The sequence below is a fragment of the Ranitomeya variabilis genome, chromosome 7 (assembly GCF_051348905.1).
Source record: "Ranitomeya variabilis isolate aRanVar5 chromosome 7, aRanVar5.hap1, whole genome shotgun sequence".
Lineage (NCBI taxonomy): Eukaryota > Metazoa > Chordata > Amphibia > Anura > Dendrobatidae > Ranitomeya > Ranitomeya variabilis.
The window spans coordinates 92522103-92539977 of NC_135238.1; the positions used below are offsets into that span (position 1 = coordinate 92522103).

A 17875-nucleotide genomic window follows, 5' to 3' on the forward strand; every position below is an offset into this window, starting at 1 on the left:
GGCACTGTGGCTTAGTTGGTTAAAGCGCCTGTCTTGTAAACAGGAGACCCTGAGTTCGAATCTCAGCAGTGCCTTGTTTCCATCATCTCACAAACTTGCCATGGCTACGTCTCTACTGATAGTGCAATTGTGATATTGAGAGTTTCTTCTGCATAAGAAATGAACCAGTGCTCAGGTTTCAATACATGTTGTAAGCATGTGACCCTGTGGCTTAGTTGGTTAAAGCACCTGTCTTGTAAACGTGAGACCCTGAGTTCAAATCTCAGCAGTGCTTTGTTTTCATCATCTCAGAAACAAACCTCCTATCTTTTCTATCATGCCTACTCTGTATCGTAAGCATGTGGCGCTGTGGCTTAGTTGGTTAAAGCGCCTGTCTTGTAAACAGGAGACACTGAGTTTGAATCTCAGTAGTTCTTTGTTTCCATCATCATCTCACAAATTTACCATGGCTACGTCTCTACTGACAGTGCAATTGTGAGATTAAGAGTTTCTTCTGCATAAGAAATGAACCAGTGCTCAGGTTTTAATGCATGTGACCCTGTGGCTTAGTTGGTTAAGGCGACTGTCTTGTAAACAAGAGACACTGAGTTGAAATCTCAGCAGTGCTTTGTTTTCATCATCTCAGAAACAAACTTCCTATCTTTTCAATCATTCCTAATGTTTCCTACTTTTGTCCTTGCCGTGGCATTCCTTCTATCTGCATATTCTGTATCATAAGCATGTGGCACTGTGGCTTAGTTGGTTAAAGCGCCTGTCTTGTAAACAGGAGACCCTGAGTTCGAATCTCAGCAGTGCCTTGTTTCCATCATTATCTCACAAACTTGCCATGGCTACGTCTCTACTGATAGTGCAATTGTGAGATTAAGAGTATCTTCTGCATAAGAAATGAACCAGTGCTCAGGTTTTAATGCATGTTGTAAGCATGTGACCCTGTGGCTTAGTTGGTTAAAGCACCTGTCTTGTAAACGTGAGACCCTGAGTTGAAATCTCAGCAGTGCTTTGTTTTCATCATCTCAGAAACAAACTTCCTATCTTTTCAATCATTCCTAATGTTTCCTACTTTTGTCCTTGCCGTGGCATTCCTTCTATCTGCCTATTCTGTATCATAAGCATGTGGCACTGTGGCTTAGTTGGTTAAAGCACCTGTCTTGTAAACGTGAGACCCTGAGTTCAAATCTCAGCAGTGCTTTGTTTTCATCATCTCAGAAACAAACCTCCTATCTTTTCTATCATGCCTACTCTGTATCGTAAGCATGTGGCGCTGTGGCTTAGTTGGTTAAAGCGCCTGTCTTGTAAACAGGAGACACTGAGTTTGAATCTCAGCAGTTCTTTGTTTCCATCATCATCTCACAAATTTACCATGGCTACGTCTCTACTGACAGTGCAATTGTGAGATTAAGAGTTTCTTCTGCATAAGAAATGAACCAGTGCTCAGGTTTTAATGCATGTGACCCTGTGGCTTAGTTGGTTAAGGCGACTGTCTTGTAAACAAGAGACACTGAGTTGAAATCTCAGCAGTGCTTTGTTTTCATCATCTCAGAAACAAACCTCCTATCTTTTCTATCATGCCTACTCTGTATCGTAAGCATGTGGCGCTGTGGCTTAGTTGGTTAAAGCGCCTGTCTTGTAAACAGGAGACACTGAGTTTGAATCTCAGCAGTTCTTTCTTTCCATTATCATCTCAGAAATTGACCATGGCTACGTCTCTACTGATAGTGCAATTGTGAGATTAAGAGTTTCTTCTGCATAAGAAATGAACCAGTGCTCAGGTTTTAATGCATGTGACCCTGTGGCTTAGTTGGTTAAGGCGACTGTCTTGTAAACAAGAGACACTGAGTTGAAGTCTCAGCAGTGCTTTGTTTTCATCATCTCAGAAACAAACTTCCTATCTTTTCAATCATTCCTAATGTTTCCTACTTTTGTCCTTGCCGTGGCATTCCTTCTATCTGCCTATTCTGTATCATAAGCATGTGGAACTGTGGCTTAGTTGGTTAAAGCGCCTGTCTTGTAAACAAGAAACACTGAGTTGAAATCGCAGCAGTGCTTTGTTTTCATCATCTCAGAAACAAACTTCCTATCTTTTCAATCATTCCTAATGTTTCCTACTTTTGTCCTAGCCGTGGCATTCCTTCTATCTGCATATTCTGTATCATAAGCATGTGGCACTGTGGCTTAGTTGGTTAAAGCACCTGTCTTGTAAACAGGAGACCCTGAGTTCGAATCTCAGCAGTGCCTTGTTTCCATAATTATCTCACAAACTTGCCATTGCTACGTCTCTACTGATAGTGCAATTGTGAGATTAAGAGTTTCTTCTGCATAAGAAATGAACCAGTGCTCAGGTTTTAAAACTTGTGGTAAGCATGTGACCCTGTGGCTTAGTTGGTTAAGGCGACTGTCTTGTAAACAAGAGACACTGAGTTGAAATCTCAGCAGTGCTTTGTTTTCATCATCTCAGAAACAAACTTCCTATCTTTTCAATCATTCCTAATGTTTCCTACTTTTGTCCTTGCCGTGGCATTCCTTCTATCTGCATATTCTGTATCATAAGCATGTGGCACTGTGGCTTAGTTGGTTAAAGCGCCTGTCTTGTAAACAGGAGACACTGAGTTTGAATCTCAGCAGTTCTTTCTTTCCATTATCATCTCACAAATTGACCATGGCTACGTCTCTACTGATAGTGCAATTGTGAGATTAAGAGTTTCTTCTGCATAAGAAATGAATCAGTGCTCAGGTTTTAATGCATGTGACCCTGTGGCTTAGTTGGTTAAGGCGACTGTCTTGTAAACAAGAGACACTGAGTTGAAGTCTCAGCAGTGCTTTGTTTTCATCATCTCAGAAACAAACTTCCTATCTTTTCAATCATTCCTAATGTTTCCTACTTTTGTCCTTGCCGTGGCATTCCTTCTATCTGCCTATTCTGTATCATAAGCATGTGGAACTGTGGCTTAGTTGGTTAAAGCGCCTGTCTTGTAAACAAGAAACACTGAGTTGAAATCGCAGCAGTGCTTTGTTTTCATCATCTCAGAAACAAACTTCCTATCTTTTCAATCATTCCTAATGTTTCCTACTTTTGTCCTAGCCGTGGCATTCCTTCTATCTGCATATTCTGTATCATAAGCATGTGGCACTGTGGCTTAGTTGGTTAAAGCACCTGTCTTGTAAACAGGAGACCCTGAGTTCGAATCTCAGCAGTGCCTTGTTTCCATAATTATCTCACAAATTTGCCATTGCTACGTCTCTACTGATAGTGCAATTGTGAGATGAAGAGTTTCTTCTGCATAAGAAATGAACCAGTGCTCAGGTTTCAAGACATGTTGTAAGCATGTGACCCTGTGGCTTAGTTGGTTAAAGCACCTGTCTTGTAAACGTGAGACCCTGAGTTCAAATCTCAGCAGTGCTTTGTTTTCATCATCTCAGAAACAAACCTCCTATCTTTTCTATCATGCCTACTCTGTATCGTAAGCATGTGGTGCTGTGGCTTAGTTGGTTAAAGCGCCTGTCTTGTAAACAGGAGACACTGAGTTTGAATCTCAGCAGTTCTTTGTTTCCATCATCATCTCACAAATTTACCATGGCTACGTCTCTACTGATAGTGCAATTGTGAGATTAAGAGTTTCTTCTGCATAAGAAATGAACCAGTGCTCAGGTTTTAATACATGTGGTAAGCATGTGACCCTGTGGCTTAGTTGGTTAAGGCGACTGTCTTGTAAACAAGAGACACTGAGTTGAAATCTCAGCAGTGCTTTGTTTTCATCATCTCAGAAACAAACTTCCTATCTTTTCAATCATTCCTAATGTTTCCTACTTTTGTCCTTGCTGTGGCATTCCTTCTATCTGCCTATTCTGTATCATAAGCATGTGGCACTGTGGCTTAGTTGGTTAAAGCACCTGTCTTGTAAACAAGAGACACTGAGTTGAAATCTCAGCAGTGCTTTGTTTTCATCATCTCAGAAACAAACTTCCTATCTTTTCAATCATTCCTAATGTTTCCTACTTTTGTCCTTGCCGTGGCATTCCTTCTATCTGCCTATTCTGTATCATAAGCATGTGGCACTGTGGCTTAGTTGGTTAAAGCGCCTGTCTTGTAAACAGGAGACCCTGAGTTCGAATCTCAAAAGTGCCTTGTTTCCATCATCATCTCACAAACTTGCCATGGCTATGTATCTACTGATAGTGCAATTGTGAGATTAAGAGTTTCTTCTGCATAAGAAATGAACCAGTGCTCAGGTTTTAAAACTTGTGGTAAGCATGTGACCCTGTGGCTTAGTTGGTTAAGGCGACTGTCTTGTAAACAAGAGACACTGAGTTGAAATCTCAGCAGTGCTTTGTTTTCATCATCTCAGAAACAAACTTCCTATCTTTTCAATCATTCCTAATGTTTCCTACTTTTGTCCTTGCCGTGGCATTCCTTCTATCTGCATATTCTGTATCATAAGCATGTGGCACTGTGGCTTAGTTGGTTAAAGCGCCTGTCTTGTAAACAGGAGACACTGAGTTTGAATCTCAGCAGTTCTTTCTTTCCATTATCATCTCACAAATTGACCATGGCTACGTCTCTACTGATAGTGCAATTGTGAGATTAAGAGTTTCTTCTGCATAAGAAATGAACCAGTGCTCAGGTTTTAATGCATGTGACCCTGTGGCTTAGTTGGTTAAGGCGACTGTCTTGTAAACAAGAGACACTGAGTTGAAGTCTCAGCAGTGCTTTGTTTTCATCATCTCAGAAACAAACTTCCTATCTTTTCAATCATTCCTAATGTTTCCTACTTTTGTCCTTGCCGTGGCATTCCTTCTATCTGCCTATTCTGTATCATAAGCATGTGGAACTGTGGCTTAGTTGGTTAAAGCGCCTGTCTTGTAAACAAGAAACACTGAGTTGAAATCGCAGCAGTGCTTTGTTTTCATCATCTCAGAAACAAACTTCCTATCTTTTCAATCATTCCTAATGTTTCCTACTTTTGTCCTAGCCGTGGCATTCCTTCTATCTGCATATTCTGTATCATAAGCATGTGGCACTGTGGCTTAGTTGGTTAAAGCGCCTGTCTTGTAAACAGGAGACACTGAGTTTGAATCTCAGCAGTTCTTTCTTTCCATTATCATCTCACAAATTGACCATGGCTACGTCTCTACTGATAGTGCAATTGTGAGATTAAGAGTTTCTTCTGCATAAGAAATGAACCAGTGCTCAGGTTTTAATACATGTGGTAAGCATGTGACCCTGTGGCTTAGTTGGTTAAGGCAACTGTCTTGTAAACAAGAGACACTGAGTTGAAATCTCAGCAGAGCTTTGTTTTCATCATCTCAGAAACAAACTTCCTATCTTTTCAATCATTCCTAATGTTTCCTACTTTTGTCCTTGCCGTGGCATTCCTTCTATCTGCCTATTCTGTATCATAAACATGTGGCACTGTGGCTTAGTTGGTTAAAGCGCCTGTCTTGTAAACAGGAGACCCTGAGTTCGAATCTCAGCAGTGCCTTGTTTCCATCATCATCTCACAAACTTGCCATGGCTACATATCTACTGATAGTGCAATTGTGAGATTAAGAGTTTCTTCTGCATAAGAAATGAACCAGTGCTCAGGTTTTAATACATGTGGTAAGCATGTGACCCTGTGGCTTAGTTGGTTAAGGCAACTGTCTTGTAAACAAGAGACACTGAGTTGAAATCTCAGCAGAGCTTTGTTTTCATCATCTCAGAAACAAACTTCCTATCTTTTCAATCATTCCTAATGTTTCCTACTTTTGTCCTTGCCGTGGCATTCCTTCTATCTGCCTATTCTGTATCATAAACATGTGGCACTGTGGCTTAGTTGGTTAAAGCGCCTGTCTTGTAAACAGGAGACCCTGAGTTCGAATCTCAGCAGTGCCTTGTTTCCATCATTATCTCACAAACTTGCCATGGCTACGTCTCTACTGATAGTGCAATTGTGAGATTAAGAGTTTCTTCTGCATAAGAAATGAACCAGTGCTCAGGTTTTAATACATGTGGTAAGCATGTGACCCTGTGGCTTAGTTGGTTAAAGCACCTGTCTTGTAAACGTGAGACCCTGAGTTCAAATCTCAGCAGTGCTTTGTTTTCATCATCTCAGAAACAAACCTCCTATCTTTTCTATCATGCCTACTCTGTATCGTAAGCATGTGGCGCTGTGGCTTAGTTGGTTAAAGCGCCTGTCTTGTAAACAGGAGACACTGAGTTTGAATCTCAGCAGTTCTTTGTTTCCATTATCATCTCACAAATTGACCATGGCTACGTCTCTACTGATAGTGCAATTGTGAGATTAAGAGTTTCTTCTGCATAAGAAATGAACCAGTGCTCAGGTTTTAATGCATGTTGTAAGCATGTGACCCTGTGGCTTAGTTGGTTAAAGCACCTGTCTTGTAAACGTGAGACCCTGAGTTCAAATCTCAGCAGTGCTTTGTTTTCATCATCTCAGAAACAAACCTCCTATCTTTTCTATCATGCCTACTCTGTATCGTAAGCATGTGGTGCTGTGGCTTAGTTGGTTAAAGCGCCTGTCTTGTAAACAGGAGACACTGAGTTTGAATCTCAGCAGTTCTTTGTTTCCATCATCATCTCACAAATTTACCATGGCTACGTCTCTACTGATAGTGCAATTGTGAGATTAAGAGTTTCTTCTGCATAAGAAATGAACCAGTGCTCAGGTTTTAATACATGTGGTAAGCATGTGACCCTGTGGCTTAGTTGGTTAAGGCGACTGTCTTGTAAACAAGAGACACTGAGTTGAAATATCAGCAGAGCTTTGTTTTCATCATCTCAGAAACAAACTTGCTATCTTTTCAATCATTCCTAATGTTTCCTACTTTTGTCCTTGCCGTGGCATTCCTTCTATCTGCCTATTCTGTATCATAAGCATGTGGCACTGTGGCTTAGTTGGTTAAAGCGCCTGTCTTGTAAACAAGAGACACTGAGTTGAAATCTCAGCAGTGCTTTGTTTTCATCATCTCAGAAACAAACTTGCTATCTTTTCAATCATTCCTAATGTTTCCTACTTTTGTCCTTGCCGTGGCATTCCTTCTATCTGCCTATTCTGTATCATAAGCATGTGGCACTGTGGCTTAGTTGGTTAAAGCGCCTGTCTTGTAAACAGGAGACACTGAGTTTGAATCTCAGCAGTTCTTTGTTTCCATCATCATCTCACAAATTTACCATGGCTACGTCTCTACTGATAGTGCAATTGTGAGATTAAGAGTTTCTTCTGCATAAGAAATGAACCAGTGCTCAGGTTTTAATGCATGTTGTAAGCATGTGACCCATGTGGCTTAGTTGGTTAAAGCACCTGTCTTGTAAACGTGAGACCCCGAGTTCAAATCTCAGCAGTGCTTTGTTTTCATCATCTCAGAAACAAACCTCCTATCTTTTCTATCATGCCTACTCTGTATCGTAAGCATGTGGTGCTGTGGCTTATTTGGTTAAAGCGCCTGTCTTGTAAAAAGGAGACACTGAGTTTGAATCTCAGCAGTTCTTTGTTTCCATCATGATCTCACAAATTTACCATGGCTATGTCTCTACTGATAGTGCAATTGTGAGATTAAGAGTTTCTTCTGCATAAGAAATGAACCAGTGCTCAGGTTTTAATACATGTGGTAAGCACGTGACCCTGTGGCTTAGTTGGTTAAAGCGCCTGTCTTGTAAACAAGAGACACTGAGTTGAAATCTCAGCAGTGCTTTGTTTTCATCATCTCAGAAACAAACTTGCTATCTTTTCAATCATTCCTAATGTTTCCTACTTTTGTCCTTGCCGTGGCATTCCTTCTATCTGCCTATTCTGTATCATAAGCATGTGGCACTGTGGCTTAGTTGGTTAAGGCGACTGTCTTGTAAACAAGAGACACTGAGTTGAAATCTCAGCAGTGCTTTGTTTTATCATCTCAGAAACAAACTTGCTATCTTTTCAATCATTCCTAATGTTTCCTACTTTTGTCCTTGCCGTGGCATTCCTTCTATCTGCCTATTCTGTATCATAAGCATGTGGCACTGTGGCTTAGTTGGTTAAAGCGCCTGTCTTGTAAACAGGAGACACTGAGTTTGAATCTCAGCAGTTCTTTGTTTCCATCATCATCTCACAAATTTACCATGGCTACGTATCTACTGATAGTGCAATTGTGAGAATAAGAGTTTCTTCTGCATAAGAAATGAACCAGTGCTCAGGTTTTAATACATGTGGTAAGCATGTGACCCTGTGGCTTAGTTGGTTAAAGCACCTGTCTTGTAAACGTGAGACCCTGAGTTCAAATCTCAGCAGTGCTTTGTGTTCATCATCTCAGAAACAAACCTCCTATCTTTTCTATCATGCCTACTCTGTATCGTAAGCATGTGGCGCTGTGGCTTAGTTGGTTAAAGCGCCTGTCTTGTAAACAGGAGACACTGAGTTTGAATCTCAGCAGTTCTTTGTTTCCATTATCATCTCACAAATTGACCATGGCTACGTCTCTACTGATAGTGCAATTGTGAGATTAAGAGTTTCTTCTGCATAAGAAATGAACCAGTGCTCAGGTTTTAATACTTGTGGTAAGCATGTGACCCTGTGGCTTAGTTGGTTAAGGCGACTGTCTTGTAAACAAGAGACACTGAGTTGAAATATCAGCAGAGCTTTGTTTTCATCATCTCAGAAACAAACTTGCTATCTTTTCAATCATTCCTAATGTTTCCTACTTTTGTCCTTGCCGTGGCATTCCTTCTATCTGCCTATTCTGTATCATAAGCATGTGGCACTGTGGCTTAGTTGGTTAAAGCGCCTGTCTTGTAAACAAGAGACACTGAGTTGAAATCTCAGCAGTGCTTTGTTTTCATCATCTCAGAAACAAACTTGCTATCTTTTCAATCATTCCTAATGTTTCCTACTTTTGTCCTTGCCGTGGCATTCCTTCTATCTGCATATTCTGTATCTTAAGCATGTGGCACTGTGGCTTAGTTGGTTAAAGCGCCTGTCTTGTAAACAAGAGACACTGAGTTGAAATCTCAGCAGTGCTTTGTTTTCATCATCTCAGAAACAAACTTCCTATCTTTTCAATCATTCCTAATGTTTCCTACTTTTGTCCTTGCCGTGGCATTCCTTCTATCTGCCTATTCTGTATCATAAGCATGTGGCACTGTGGCTTAGTTGGTTAAAGCGCCTGTCTTGTAAACAAGAGACACTGAGTTGAAATCTCAGCAGTGCTTTGTTTTCATCATCTCAGAAACAAACTTGCTATCTTTTCAATCATTCCTAATGTTTCCTACTTTTGTCCTTGCCGTGGCATTCCTTCTATCTGCCTATTCTGTATCATAAGCATGTGGCACTGTGGCTTAGTTGGTTAAAGCGCCTGTCTTGTAAACAGGAGACACTGAGTTTGAAACTCAGCAGTTCTTTGTTTCCATCATCATCTCACAAATTTACCATGGCTACGTATCTACTGATAGTGCAATTGTGAGATTAAGAGTTTCTTCTGCATGAGAAATGAACCAGTGCTCAGGTTTTAATACATGTGGTAAGCACGTGACCCTGTGGCTTAGTTGGTTAAAGCGCCTGTCTTGTAAACAAGAGACACTGAGTTGAAATCTCAGCAGTGCTTTGTTTTCATCATCTCAGAAACAAACTTCCTATCTTTTCAATCATTCCTAATGTTTCCTACTTTTGTCGTTGCCGTGGCATTCCTTCTATCTGCCTATTCTGTATCATAAGCATGTGGCACTGTGGCTTAGTTGGTTAAAGCGCCTGTCTTGTAAACAAGAGACACTGAGTTGAAATCTCAGCAGTGCTTTGTTTTCATCATCTCAGAAACAAACTTGCTATCTTTTCAATCATTCCTAATGTTTCCTACTTTTGTCCTTGCCGTGGCATTCCTTCTATCTGCCTATTCTGTATCATAAGCATGTGGCACTGTGGCTTAGTTGGTTAAAGCGCCTGTCTTGTAAACAGGAGACACTGAGTTTGAATCTCAGCAGTTCTTTGTTTCCATCATCATCTCACAAATTTACCATGGCTACGTATCTACTGATAGTGCAATTGTGAGATTAAGAGTTTCTTCTGCATAAGAAATGAACCAGTGCTCAGGTTTTAATACATGTGGTAAGCATGTGACCCTGTGGCTTAGTTGGTTAAGGCGACTGTCTTGTAAACAAGAGACACTGAGTTGAAATATCAGCAGTGCTTTGTTTTCATCATCTCAGAAACAAACTTGCTATCTTTTCAATCATTCCTAATGTTTCCTACTTTTGTCCTTGCCGTGGCATTCCTTCTATCTGCCTATTCTGTATCATAAGCATGTGGCACTGTGGCTTAGTTGGTTAAAGCGCCTGTCTTGTAAACAAGAGACACTGAGTTGAAATCTCAGCAGTGCTTTGTTTTCATCATCTCAGAAACAAACTTGCTATCTTTTCAATCATTCCTAATGTTTCCTACTTTTGTCCTTGCCGTGGCATTCCTTCTATCTGCATATTCTGTATCATAAGCATGTGGCACTGTGGCTTAGTTGGTTAAAGCGCCTGTCTTGTAAACAAGAGACACTGAGTTGAAATCTCAGCAGTGCTTTGTTTTCATCATCTCAGAAACAAACTTCCTATCTTTTCAATCATTCCTAATGTTTCCTACTTTTGTCCTTGCCGTGGCATTCCTTCTATCTGCCTATTCTGTATCATAAACATGTGGCACTGTGGCTTAGTTGGTTAAAGCGCCTGTCTTGTAAACAGGAGACCCTGAGTTCGAATCTCAGCAGTGCCTTGTTTCCATCATTATCTCACAAACTTGCCATGGCTACGTCTCTACTGATAGTGCAATTGTGAGATTAAGAGTTTCTTCTGCATAAGAAATGAACCAGTGCTCAGGTTGTAAGCATGTGACCCTGTGGCTTAGTTGGTTAAAGCACCTGTCTTGTAAACGTGAGACCCTGAGTTCAAATCTCAGCAGTGCTTTGTTTTCATCATCTCAGAAACAAACCTCCTATCTTTTCTATCATGCCTACTCTGTATCGTAAGCATGTGGTGCTGTGGCTTAGTTGGTTAAAGCGCCTGTCTTGTAAACAGGAGACACTGAGTTTGAATCTCAGCAGTTCTTTGTTTCCATCATCATCTCACAAATTTACCATGGCTACGTCTCTACTGATAGTGCAATTGTGAGATTAAGAGTTTCTTCTGCATAAGAAATGAACCAGTGCTCAGGTTTTAATACTTGTGGTAAGCATGTGACCCTGTGGCTTAGTTGGTTAAGGCGACTGTCTTGTAAACAAGAGACACTGAGTTGAAATCTCAGCAGTGCTTTGTTTTCATCATCTCAGAAACAAACTTCCTATCTTTTCAATCATTCCTAATGTTTCCTACTTTTGTCCTTGCCGTGGCATTCCTTCTATCTGCCTATTCTGTATCATAAGCATGTGGCACTGTGGCTTAGTTGGTTAAAGCGCCTGTCTTGTAAACAAGAGACACTGAGTTGAAATCTCAGCAGTGCTTTGTTTTCATCCTCTCAGAAACAAACTTGCTATCTTTTCAATCATTCCTAATGTTTCCTACTTTTGTCCTTGCCGTGGCATTCCTTCTATCTGCCTATTCTGTATCATAAGCATGTGGCACTGTGGCTTAGTTGGTTAAAGCGCCTGTCTTGTAAACAGGAGACACTGAGTTTGAAACTCAGCAGTTCTTTGTTTCCATCATCATCTCACAAATTTACCATGGCTACATATCTACTGATAGTGCAATTGTGAGATTAAGAGTTTCTTCTGCATGAGAAATGAACCAGTGCTCAGGTTTTAATACATGTGGTAAGCACGTGACCCTGTGGCTTAGTTGGTTAAAGCGCCTGTCTTGTAAACAAGAGACACTGAGTTGAAATCTCAGCAGTGCTTTGTTTTCATCATCTCAGAAACAAACTTCCTATCTTTTCAATCATTCCTAATGTTTCCTACTTTTGTCGTTGCCGTGGCATTCCTTCTATCTGCCTATTCTGTATCATAAGCATGTGGCACTGTGGCTTAGTTGGTTAAAGCGCCTGTCTTGTAAACAAGAGACACTGAGTTGAAATCTCAGCAGTGCTTTGTTTTCATCATCTCAGAAACAAACCTCCTATCTTTTCTATCATGCCTACTCTGTATCGTAAGCATGTGACCCTGTGGCTTAGTTGGTTAAGGCGACTGTCTTGTAAACAAGAGACACTGAGTTGAAATCTCAGCAGTGCTTTGTTTTCATCATCTCAGAAACAAACTTCCTACCTTTTCAATCATTCCTAATGTTTCCTACTTTTGTCCTTGCCGTGGCATTCCTTCTATCTGCCTATTCTGTATCATAAGCATGTGGAACTGTGGCTTAGTTGGTTAAAGCGCCTGTCTTGTAAACAAGAGACACTGAGTTGAAATCTCAGCAGTGCTTTGTTTTCATCATCTCAGAAACAAACTTCCTATCTTTTCAATCATTCCTAATGTTTCCTACTTTTGTCCTTGCCGTGGCATTCCTTCTATCTGCATATTCTGTATCATAAGCATGTGGCACTGTGGCTTAGTTGGTTAAAGCGCCTGTCTTGTAAACAGGAGACCCTGAGTTCGAATCTCAACAGTGCCTTGTTTCCATCATTATCTCACAAACTTGCCATGGCTACGTCTCTACTGATAGTGCAATTGTGAGATTAAGAGTTTCTTCTGCATAAGAAATGAACCAGTGCTCAGATTTTAATGCATGTGACCCTGTGGCTTAGTTGGTTAAGGCGACTGTCTTGTAAACAAGAGACACTGAGTTGAAATCTCAGCAGTGCTTTGTTTTCATCATCTCAGAAACAAACTTCCTATCTTTTCAATCATTCCTAATGTTTCCTACTTTTGTCCTTGCCGTGGCATTCCTTCTATCTGCATATTCTGTATCATAAGCATGTGGCACTGTGGCTTAGTTGGTTAAAGCGCCTGTCTTGTAAACAGGAGACCCTGAATTCGAATCTCAGCAGTGCCTTGTTTCCATCATCTCACAAACTTGCCATGGCTACGTCTCTACTGATAGTGCAATTGTGAGATTAAGAGTTTCTTCTGCAAAAGAAATGAACCAGTGCTCAGGTTTTAATGCATGTGACCCTGTGGCTTAGTTGGTTAAGGCGACTGTCTTGTAAACAAGAGACACTGAGTTGAAATCTCAGCAGTGCTTTGTTTTCATCATCTCAGAAACAAACTTCCTATCTTTTCAATCATTCCTAATGTTTCCTACTTTTGTCCTTGCCGTGGCATTCCTTCTATCTGCATATTCTGTATCATAAGCATGTGGCACTGTGGCTTAGTTGGTTAAAGCGCCTGTCTTGTAAACAGGAGACCCTGAGTTCGAATCTCAACAGTGCCTTGTTTCCATCATTATCTCACAAACTTGCCATGGCTACGTCGCTACTGATAGTGCAATTGTGAGATTAAGAGTTTCTTCTGCATAAGAAATGAACCAGTGCTCAGGTTTCAATACATGTTGTAAGCATGTGACCCTGTGGCTTAGTTGGTTAAAGCACCTGTCTTGTAAACGTGAGACCCTGAGTTCAAATCTCAGCAGTGCTTTGTTTTCATCATCTCAGAAACAAACCTCCTATCTTTTCTATCATGCCTACTCTGTATCGTAAGCATGTGGCGCTGTGGCTTAGTTGGTTAAAGCGCCTGTCTTGTAAACAGGAGACACTGAGTTTGAATCTCAGCAGTTCTTTGTTTCCATCATCATCTCACAAATTTACCATGGCTACGTCTCTACTGATAGTGCAATTGTGAGATTAAGAGTTTCTTCTGCATAAGAAATGAACCAGTGCTCAGGTTTTAATATTTGTGGTAAGCATGTGACCCTGTGGCTTAGTTGGTTAAGGCGACTGTCTTGTAAACAAGAGACACTGAGTTGAAATCTCAGCAGTGCTTTGTTTTCATCATCTCAGAAACAAACTTCCTATCTTTTCAATCATTCCTAATGTTTCCTACTTTTGTCCTTGCCGTGGCATTCCTTCTATCTGCCTATTCTGTATCATAAGCATGTGGCACTGTGGCTTCGTTGGTTAAAGCGCCTGTCTTGTAAACAAGAGACACTGAGTTGAAATCTCAGCAGTGCTTTGTTTTCATCCTCTCAGAAACAAACTTGCTATCTTTTCAATCATTCCTAATGTTTCCTACTTTTGTCCTTGCCGTGGCATTCCTTCTATCTGCCTATTCTGTATCATAAGCATGTGGCACTGTGGCTTAGTTGGTTAAAGCGCCTGTCTTGTAAACAGGAGACACTGAGTTTGAAACTCAGCAGTTCTTTGTTTCCATCATCATCTCACAAATTTACCATGGCTACGTATCTACTGATAGTGCAATTGTGAGATTAAGAGTTTCTTCTGCATGAGAAATGAACCAGTGCTCAGGTTTTAATACATGTGGTAAGCACGTGACCCTGTGGCTTAGTTGGTTAAAGCGCCTGTCTTGTAAACAAGAGACACTGAGTTGAAATCTCAGCAGTGCTTTGTTTTCATCATCTCAGAAACAAACTTCCTATCTTTTCAATCATTCCTAATGTTTCCTACTTTTGTCGTTGCCGTGGCATTCCTTCTATCTGCCTATTCTGTATCATAAGCATGTGGCACTGTGGCTTAGTTGGTTAAAGCGCCTGTCTTGTAAACAAGAGACACTGAGTTGAAATCTCAGCAGTGCTTTGTTTTCATCATCTCAGAAACAAACTTGCTATCTTTTCAATCATTCCTAATGTTTCCTACTTTTGTCCTTGCCGTGGCATTCCTTCTATCTGCCTATTCTGTATCATAAGCATGTGGCACTGTGGCTTAGTTGGTTAAAGCGCCTGTCTTGTAAACAGGAGACACTGAGTTTGAATCTCAGCAGTTCTTTGTTTCCATCATCATCTCACAAATTTACCATGGCTACGTATCTACTGATAGTGCAATTGTGAGATTAAGAGTTTCTTCTGCATAAGAAATGAACCAGTGCTCAGGTTTCAATACATGTTGTAAGCATGTGACCCTGTGGCTTAGTTGGTTAAAGCACCTGTCTTGTAAACGTGAGACCCTGAGTTCAAATCTCAGCAGTGCTTTGTTTTCATCATCTCAGAAACAAACCTCCTATCTTTTCTATCATGCCTACTCTGTATCGTAAGCATGTGGCGCTGTGGCTTAGTTGGTTAAAGCGCCTGTCTTGTAAACAGGCGACACTGAGTTTGAATCTCAGCAGTTCTTTGTTTCCATCATCATCTCACAAATTTACCATGGCTACGTCTCTACTGATAGTGCAATTGTGAGATTAAGAGTTTCTTCTGCATAAGAAATGAACCAGTGCTCGGGTTTTAATACTTGTGGTAAGCATGTGACCCTGTGGCTTAGTTGGTTAAGGCGACTGTCTTGTAAACAAGAGACACTGAGTTGAAATCTCAGCAGTGCTTTGTTTTCATCATCTCAGAAACAAACTTCCTATCTTTTCAATCATTCCTAATGTTTCCTACTTTTGTCCTTGCCGTGGCATTCCTTCTATCTGCATATTCTGTATCATAAGCATGTGGCACTGTGGCTTAGTTGGTTAAAGCGCCTGTCTTGTAAACAAGAGACACTGAGTTGAAATCTCAGCAGTGCTTTGTTTTCATCATCTCAGAAACAAACTTCCTATCTTTTCAATCATTCCTAATGTTTCCTACTTTTGTCCTTGCCGTGGCATTCCTTCTATCTGCCTATTCTGTATCATAAGCATGTGGCACTGTGGCTTAGTTGGTTAAAGCACCTGTCTTGTAAACCGGAGACCCTGAGTTCGAATCTCAGCAGTGCCTTGTTTCCATCATTATCTCACAAACTTGCCATGGCTATGTCTCTACTGATAGTGCAATTGTGAGATTAAGAGTTTCTTCTGCATAAGAAATGAACCAGTGCTCAGGTTTTAATGCATGTGACCCTGTGGCTTAGTTGGTTAAGGCAACTGTCTTGTAAACAAGAGACACTGAGTTGAAATCTCAGCAGTGCTTTGTTTTCATCATCTCAGAAACAAACTTCCTATCTTTTCAATCATTCCTAATGTTTCCTACTTTTGTCCTTGCCGTGGCATTCCTTCTATCTGCCTATTCTGTATCATAAGCATGTGGCACTGTGGCTTAGTTGGTTAAAGCACCTGTCTTGTAAACCGGAGACCCTGAGTTCGAATCTCAGCAGTGCCTTGTTTCCATCATCATCTCACAAACTTGCCATGGCTACGTCTCTACTGATAGTGCAATTGTGAGATTAAGAGTTTCTTCTGCATAAGAAATGAACCAGTGCTCAGGTTTTAATGCATGTTGTAAGCATGTGGCTTAGTTGGTTAAAGCACCTGTCTTGTAAACGTGAGACCCTGAGTTCAAATCTCAGCAGTGCTTTGTTTTCATCATCTCAGAAACAAACCTCCTATCTTTTCTATCATGCCTACTCTGTATCGTAAGCATGTGGTGCTGTGGCTTAGTTGGTTAAAGCGCCTGTCTTGTAAACAGGAGACACTGAGTTTGAATCTCAGCAGTTCTTTGTTTCCATCATCATCTCACAAATTTACCATGGCTACGTCTCTACTGATAGTGCAATTGTGAGATTAAGATTTTCTTCTGCATAAGAAATGAACCAGTGCTCAGGTTTTAATGCATGTGACCCTGTGGCTTAGTTGGTTAAGGCGACTGTCTTGTAAACAAGAGACACTGAGTTGAAATATCAGCAGAGCTTTGTTTTCATCATCTCAGAAACAAACTTCCAATCTTTTCAATCATTCCTAATGTTTCCTACTTTTGTCGTTGCCGTGGCATTCCTTCTATCTGCCTATTCTGTATCATAAGCATGTGGCACTGTGGCTTAGTTGGTTAAAGCGCCTGTCTTGTAAACAAGAGACACTGAGTTGAAATCTCAGCAGTGCTTTGTTTTCATCATCTCAGAAACAAACTTGCTATCTTTTCAATCATTCCTAATGTTTCCTACTTTTGTCCTTGCCGTGGCATTCCTTCTATCTGCCTATTCTGTATCATAAGCATGTGGCACTGTGGCTTAGTTGGTTAAAGCGCCTGCCTTGTAAACAGGAGACACTGAGTTTGAATCTCAGCAGTTCTTTGTTTCCATCATCATCTCACAAATTTACCATGGCTACGTCTCTACTGATAGTGCAATTGTGAGATTAAGAGTTTCTTCTGCATAAGAAATGAACCAGTGCTCAGGTTTTAATGCATGTGACCCTGTGGCTTATTTGGTTAAGGCGACTGTCTTGTAAACAAGAGACACTGAGTTGAAATCTCAGCAGTGCTTTGTTTTCATCATCTCAGTAACAAACTTCCTATCTTTTCAATCATTCCTAATGTTTCCTACTTTTGTCCTTGCCGTGGCATTCCTTCTATCTGCATATTCTGTATCATAAGCATGTGGCACTGTGGCTTAGTTGGTTAAAGCGCCTGTCTTGTAAACAAGAGACACTGAGTTGAAATCTCAGCAGTGCTTTGTTTTCATCATCTCAGAAACAAACTTCCTATCTTTTCAATCATTCCTAATGTTTCCTACTTTTGTCCTTGCCGTGGCATTCCTTCTATCTGCCTATTCTGTATCATAAGCATGTGGCACTGTGGCTTAGTTGGTTAAAGCACCTGTCTTGTAAACCGGAGACCCTGAGTTCGAATCTCAGCAGTGCCTTGTTTCCATCATTATCTCACAAACTTGCCATGGCTATGTCTCTACTGATAGTGCAATTGTGAGATTAAGAGTTTCTTCTGCATAAGAAATGAACCAGTGCTCAGGTTTTAATGCATGTGACCCTGTGGCTTAGTTGGTTAAGGCAACTGTCTTGTAAACAAGAGACACTGAGTTGAAATCTCAGCAGTGCTTTGTTTTCATCATCTCAGAAACAAACTTCCTATCTTTTCAATCATTCCTAATGTTTCCTACTTTTGTCCTTGCCGTGGTATTCCTTC

At 40.8% G+C, this 17875-nt stretch overlaps 10 non-coding genes across 10 annotated transcripts; all 10 read left to right on the forward strand.

Moving 5' to 3' along the window:
- On the forward strand, positions 1–74 carry TRNAT-UGU (transfer RNA threonine (anticodon UGU)). Its single transcript has one exon. It is a non-coding gene; the product is annotated as a tRNA-Thr (tRNA).
- A 649-nt stretch (positions 75–723) lies between these two features.
- On the forward strand, positions 724–797 carry TRNAT-UGU (transfer RNA threonine (anticodon UGU)). The gene has a single exon. It is a non-coding gene; the product is annotated as a tRNA-Thr (tRNA).
- Positions 798–2161: 1364 nt separating this feature from the next.
- On the forward strand, positions 2162–2235 carry TRNAT-UGU (transfer RNA threonine (anticodon UGU)). The gene has a single exon. It is a non-coding gene; the product is annotated as a tRNA-Thr (tRNA).
- An 888-nt stretch (positions 2236–3123) lies between these two features.
- On the forward strand, positions 3124–3197 carry TRNAT-UGU (transfer RNA threonine (anticodon UGU)). The gene has a single exon. It is a non-coding gene; the product is annotated as a tRNA-Thr (tRNA).
- Positions 3198–5403: 2206 nt separating this feature from the next.
- Positions 5404–5477, forward strand: TRNAT-UGU (transfer RNA threonine (anticodon UGU)). The gene has a single exon. It is a non-coding gene; the product is annotated as a tRNA-Thr (tRNA).
- A 318-nt stretch (positions 5478–5795) lies between these two features.
- Positions 5796–5869, forward strand: TRNAT-UGU (transfer RNA threonine (anticodon UGU)). Its single transcript has one exon. It is a non-coding gene; the product is annotated as a tRNA-Thr (tRNA).
- Positions 5870–10647: 4778 nt separating this feature from the next.
- On the forward strand, positions 10648–10721 carry TRNAT-UGU (transfer RNA threonine (anticodon UGU)). Its single transcript has one exon. It is a non-coding gene; the product is annotated as a tRNA-Thr (tRNA).
- Positions 10722–12473: 1752 nt separating this feature from the next.
- Positions 12474–12547, forward strand: TRNAT-UGU (transfer RNA threonine (anticodon UGU)). The gene has a single exon. It is a non-coding gene; the product is annotated as a tRNA-Thr (tRNA).
- Positions 12548–12854: 307 nt separating this feature from the next.
- On the forward strand, positions 12855–12928 carry TRNAT-UGU (transfer RNA threonine (anticodon UGU)). The gene has a single exon. It is a non-coding gene; the product is annotated as a tRNA-Thr (tRNA).
- A 304-nt stretch (positions 12929–13232) lies between these two features.
- TRNAT-UGU (transfer RNA threonine (anticodon UGU)) lies at positions 13233–13306 on the forward strand. The gene has a single exon. It is a non-coding gene; the product is annotated as a tRNA-Thr (tRNA).
- The last annotated feature ends 4569 nt before the right edge of the window (positions 13307–17875 follow it).